General features: G+C 51.0%; 1 non-coding gene across 1 annotated transcript; it reads left to right on the top strand.

The window, feature by feature from the left end:
• Positions 1-5,870: 5,870 nt before the first annotated feature.
• Positions 5,871-5,977, top strand: LOC139184746 (U6 spliceosomal RNA). The gene has a single exon (XR_011568300.1). It is a non-coding gene; the product is annotated as a U6 spliceosomal RNA (small nuclear RNA).
• Positions 5,978-6,026: the final 49 nt, after the last annotated feature.

Genomic DNA, 6,026 nt, shown 5'->3' with positions numbered 1-6,026 from the left:
ATCCCCAAGAATCTACTCAATGAAGTCACTGACGGGGAGTCTCCTCCCTCGCAGATGGGCGGGGTGGGGCGGGACAGAGCTCGGCTGGGACAAAAGGCGCGGCGAGGAGAGGAGGGGAGGGAAGGGGAGGGGGCTCCGGCGGAGGAGGGTGGTCGGTGATGTCACCGGCGCTGGCTGACTGGGCTGGCTCAGAAACGCCTCCGCAGAACCCAGTGCGACCCGGCCCGACCCTCCCCCGCTTAGACGCTGGCTGCCCACTCTAAGAGGGTCGCGGACATCAAGCACCTTGCAGACTCCGCGTCCCCACACCCCCGCGGCGGAAGAGTCGATGGGCCCTCAGTGTCCCGATCCCCGCTCCCCCCGAATTAAGACCCCTGGCTTCGCGACGCCCCAATCCCCACCCCCGGGACCCTCGAGTCCTGGCTCGGCGTCCTCACCGGTGAGGAGCTGCGGGCGCCGCCGCGGTCCGTCAGACAGCCGCTGCCCCCACCCCCGGCTCTGGCTCCGCCGCCTCCACTAGGGACAGGAGTCGCCCGCCCGCCGGCGGCAGACAGCCGGCCCGGGAACCCGCCCCCACAGCTCCGCCTCCGTACTGCCCATTGCGCCGTCTGCCCGTCACTCAGCTCAGCCTCTGTTGTAATTGGACAGCTTTCAACGAGTGGTTCTGTGGTAGCCGTCCCTTCCTCCGCCCCTGTCACCCGGCCACACGCGCACACATTCCGGGCAGTGATTGGTATGAGTCTGATTGGTGCACTCTGGAATCAATCAACCACACCTCTTCGCTATCTGGTCATGTCATTGGTGAAAGGGACAGAGGGCGGCAACTCTTCGCGCCCTTTGATTTTATTGGTTGGTCAGTGGGGCTTAGACCCGAGTTGGGGGACAACTATTTTAGTCCAATCTCCGGTTTGAGAAGGTGGGACGTACTGGCCGCTGCTCGAATCTCGGGAGAACCTTCTGGAACCCCTGCAACGTCAAAGGCAGGCTTAAAGGAAAACTGCGCCTACCAGTTGGCGGTGACTCCGGGCATTCTTTCCTTTCTTCATTTAGGAGAGTAGGGGAGAGAATAGTGCACCCTGGGAGGTGTAGTCCTTGGACCAGGGTCAAAAGGTCATTCCTTCTTACCTGTCTTCCATTGAACCGTGAACTTACCTTGCCCTGACCTGATTTAGCTTTACCTTACCGTGACCCGGAGTTGACCTGATGTGACCTAACTGAATCTCAAAATAGGCCCCGGTAGATGTGCATAGTACTCTTCCTGCTCTTTTCTTTGTAACCTGGTAGTTCTCCACAATTTTAGCACCTCCATAATTCCCTTTCTGAGTCCCCTTTTTATCCTCTGTATGTTTCTCTCATTCGTGTTCCCTCATGAGCAGCCCCTTCTCAGCAACCCGCATGATACCCATTAAAGTTCTTCCTATTATCTTTCATTTTACTTCCCCTTTGAGTTACCATTAAGGTAACACATGTTTTAGACCCGTTTGACTTTCCTCCCTTCTTGCCCCATAGGATCTCCTGTCTTTCGCCCATGATCTTTTGCCTTACTCTATTCTTAATCCTTATTTATTCCCATGAGCTCCCCTATCCTCGTCCCCCTTTTAATCCTTCATCTCAGTTCCACATGATCTTCTTTCTTAACACCCTCATAATCTCCCATTTCAGTACCCCCACCCCCATTAATTCTCAGCCCCAGTGTCCCCGATGTTCAGAGCAGGCAGGGCTGCGGAGGCGGTTGCCAGCGGAAGCCGACGCTTGAGCAGACACGGTGCCTGGCGCCCACGTCACTGTCTCCCAGGCCCATCTGTGCTAGAGGGAGCGGGGGTGGAGAGGGGGTAATCCAGGGGTGAAGAGAGGGAAGGAGTTCTTGGGAGCTTTGAGGACAAAGGAAGGGCCAGAGCAGAAGCTGTCACCTCTCTTTCCTTGTGGTTTCCCAGAGGCAGAGTATGAACACCCATGAAGTCATGCAAACTAGATGGAGCTTGAAACTGAAGCTTGGAGGGCATCAATATCTAGGACACAGAACAGAACAAGAGGGGAGTCTAGGGGTCCTAAGATCAGGTCTGCCTATTCTCTGCCTGATCTGGCTTTCTGGTTATCATGATGGGTATTCCAGGAATAAAGGGGTGTGAAGGAAGGAAAGGAAGTGTGGTAAGAGGAGGCAGGGTGAGGGGGGATAAGGAGAGGAGGGAGAGAAGATGGGGTAAGGGAGTAGAGGAGTAGAGGCAGGTGAGAACAGGTGTAGGGGGTGGGGAGAGGAGGGGGGAAGATGGGTGAGGGGGTGGAGGGAGGGGAGATGGATGAGGGAAAGGGGATGGGGGTGGAGATGGGTTGATTAGCAAAGGGATGGGATAGAGAGATGAGGTGAGAAGGCATGAGAAAGGGAGGGGAGGTTGGGTGGTGATTGAATGAAATAGTGTGACATGGAGGTGGGAAAGGGAGGGTGAGGGGGCTCAGGACTGGTACTGGCTCCTAAGGGCTCTCAATCTTCCACCTCCAGATTCATGGGGGCCTGGACTGTGGGAGGCTCTGCTTCTTCCTATTCCAGTTCTATCTATTTTGCCTCCTCCAGCCTTGCCTGTGCCAACACGGAGGCAGAGTTTAGTCACCGGCCTTTACCTGGTCCCAGCTAATGCTTACGTGTTGGCTTAGACCTTCAAGGGGGCAGAGCTGTGCCTTCAGTTATTGGTGGCACAGATTCTGTTGTTTGCCAAGTTTGCAGTTGCTGTCCTGTGTCCCATTGTCCTGGGTATCAGGTGTGTGTGAGAGGAACCAGGGGTGCCTCAGGGTGTGGCAAAGGGTGTGAGGAAGTAGGCTCTGAAGGCAGACTGTTGACCTTGTGACGTTGCTTACTATGGTGCCTAATTTCCTCTTTTGTAAAATGGAGATAGAAAACAGCCGTACCTCATAGGATTGTTGAGGGTTAATTAAGGTGACACATGTAGTGCTGACAGCTTGGCCTGAAGTTAATGCTCAAGAAAGTTAACTTATTCTATATGTTCACAGATATCTGGATATGTGTGTGCATCTATAAACGTTGGAGTCTGGAAATTATTTGTAGTGTTGTGTTTATCATGCAATTTATGAGTGAAAGTGTATCTGTTTAATTATTTTTGCACAGTAGTGTGCTTGATTCTATGTTATTTATTGTAGGTATGTGATTTTGTGTTACTGTACATGTATGATTAAGTGTAGGCCGGTGTCTGTCTACATGACAAAAAGTGGATGAAATAAGGCTTCATGGCTGTTGGTACGCTGACACTGTCTGCCTTTGTATGCATGCATCTGTGATCTTGTCAGTTCCAAACACCCCCCATTCACCCTCTCTCCCTCTGGAGACGTCACAACCATAGATGTCCCTCATTTCCTCACCCTGAGGGAACCGGAACCGGGGGCAGGGGCGGGGGTGGGTGCCAGTGAGGAGGTGTTTAGACAGGAGCACATGTTCCCTCCCAGACTGTGTATGGGAGGGGGAGACCTCTCTCACGTATATCCTGAAGGCTCCAGAGGAAGTGCTCCCCCCAGCCTGTTCTCAGTTCCCTGTCTTGTCACCATGGCAGCAGTTGCCAGGGGCTCCCAGGGTTGCTAAGATCTGGGTGTGGGAGGCTGCCAGCACTGTTGCCAGTAGAAACAGAGAATCCTGGGGGAAAGGAAGACTACCCCCACGCTGCCGGCTTTATGCAGTGACAGGACTGTTTCTTGGACCTCTCCTGTGTCCCAAAATTGATCCTATAATTTGTATGTGGCAGTACTAGGGTTGGTGGGGGGCTTTAACAGGAAGCTGGAACTAGAATACAGAAATTCACATTCTGAAGAGATAAGGGGCTCTAGCCTGGCTATTCCTATCTTTAAGGTTGGGAGGCTCTTAGAAATTAGTGATTTCCTTATTCTGTCCACTATCACTTGTACTTCTCCCCTGGCAATATCTCTTCTTAAGTTCTCCAATGGAATGGTACTTATCTGATGTTTCACCTCCTATAGGAATACCTGTTGACCCCATTATCCACTGACTCCTTTCTGTAGTCAGACTCTCTGCATATCACCTGGATACACACTTCATGCTGACAGTTTAGCCCAGAATTCAGCCCCACAATGAGCCCCAACTTTGGCCTCAGCCTGAGACACTGATATTGGTCTTAGTCATGGATCAGGTAGTTCCCCCATCCAGCCTCAGTCTAAGCCTTCTCCTAGATCTTTTCAGATGAGCCCTAATCTTGACACTGATACTTGAACACTGACCAGTCATCTAACTCCCAGGTACTTGTCTAGTGTCTCCCTGCCTGTTCTGAACCTACACTGACTAGTTGTCATCTTTTTTTAGTCGCTAAGATGTGTCAGGCTCTTTGTGACCCCATGGAGTGTAGCCCGCCAGGCTCCGCTGTCCCTGGGATTCTCCAGCAAGAATACGGGAGTGGGTTGCTATTTCTTTCTCAAGGGGATCTTTCCAAGCCGGATTGAACCCATCGCTCCTGCTTAGCAGGTGAGTTGTTTACCACTGAGCCACCGGGAAGCCCTGCAATGACTAGTACCATAAAAGTTCAAAGGGTTTTTTTTTTTTTTTTTTTGCTTTGGGGTGAGAGAACAGTACTGGGAATGACCATCAGAGGGCGTGCAACATCAGGTTCTGAGCACATGCTTCTCAGAGCCCACCTGGAAAGGGGATAATAGGCGAATTATGATATTGGATCTCTTCTCTCAGGTCAGGGCTCCGAGCTGGAGGCACAGCAGTTGGTCTAAGAGGTTGAACTAAAGAAATTAAGGCTTCCAGCTCAGTAATGCTGATGTTTTGGGGTCATGTGGGTCTGTACAAGCTTGGATCTCCCTATAGTTCAGCAGGCCTCAGGGCTGGGGTTACTGAACTGAATTCAGTTCAGTTGCTCAGTCGTGTCTGACCCTTTGCGACCCCATGAATCGCAGCACGCCAGGCCTCCCTGTCCATCACCAACCCCAAGAATTCACTCAAACTCACGTCCATCAAGTCGGTGATGCCATCCAGCCATCTCATCCTCTGTCGTCCCCTTCTCCTCCTGCCCCCAATCCCTCCCAGCATCAGAGTCTTTTCCAAAGAGTCAACTCTTCACATGAGGTGGCCAAAGTATTGGAGTTTCAGCCTCAGCATCAGTCCTTCCAATGAACAGTAGAAGGTGCCTAACCACTTACTGGCGTCGCAGGCCTCAAGAGAACTGGAGACCTGGGAAGGCATTTCACCCTCAACGTCATATTTATGTCATATGCATGTATGGCTTCACTACCTTCCCTGGTATTCAGTTGTCTTTTGGTCCTATTGAGCAGAAATCTGCCCCTCCTCCACCTTTGATCTTAGCTCTGTTCTTGAGGTCATATCAACCTCACTGGTCCCATCTACCAGACATCAGCCATTTGCATCCCTCAAATCTGCTCCTCGATAGGGTGAACATGTCTCAGGCCTTCATGGGTTCCTCCTCTGCCTTGTTCAGTTCCAGCTACTAAGACCATGTTCCCCCAGCTGTGGTTCCAGCTACTAAGACCATGTTCCCCTGGCTGTGGTTCAGTTCATGATGCCTGGCTCTGATTAGCTTTTTCCAGGGGTGCCAGTCAGCATACTAGCCAGCCCACGTCCCTCCTCTGACCCTTTCTTTCCATGTAGCCTCAGGTTACATCTTCACCAAGTGAAGACTGCATCCTCTGCTCTCCCTGACCTGCTAAATCACATCCTGCCTGTTTTGTACCTATTATAATTTTAAAGGAATGTTATTGTTTATTAAAAAACAAAGATACTTGAAAGTAATGAAATAAAAAACATTTTGGCAATACCTTCTGAGTTTTAGGGCAGTCCTTGGATTTGGTAGTCTCTGTATTTGATGCTTCCTTAGATGGGACAAGGAGGGACTTAAGTGCTCACTTTAGCAGCACATATGCTAAAATTGGAACATTACAGAGATGATTTGCTTGGCTTCTGCACAAGGATGACATGCAAATTCATGGAGCATTCTATATTTTTGTTTTCGATGAGTATTAAAATGTAATAATGTAAAGTGACTGTGTATATG

This window comes from Bos indicus, chromosome 8 (genome assembly GCF_029378745.1).
Source record: "Bos indicus isolate NIAB-ARS_2022 breed Sahiwal x Tharparkar chromosome 8, NIAB-ARS_B.indTharparkar_mat_pri_1.0, whole genome shotgun sequence".
Taxonomy (NCBI): domain Eukaryota; kingdom Metazoa; phylum Chordata; class Mammalia; order Artiodactyla; family Bovidae; genus Bos; species Bos indicus.
This window is presented reverse-complemented; position numbering and strand designations above follow the sequence as displayed.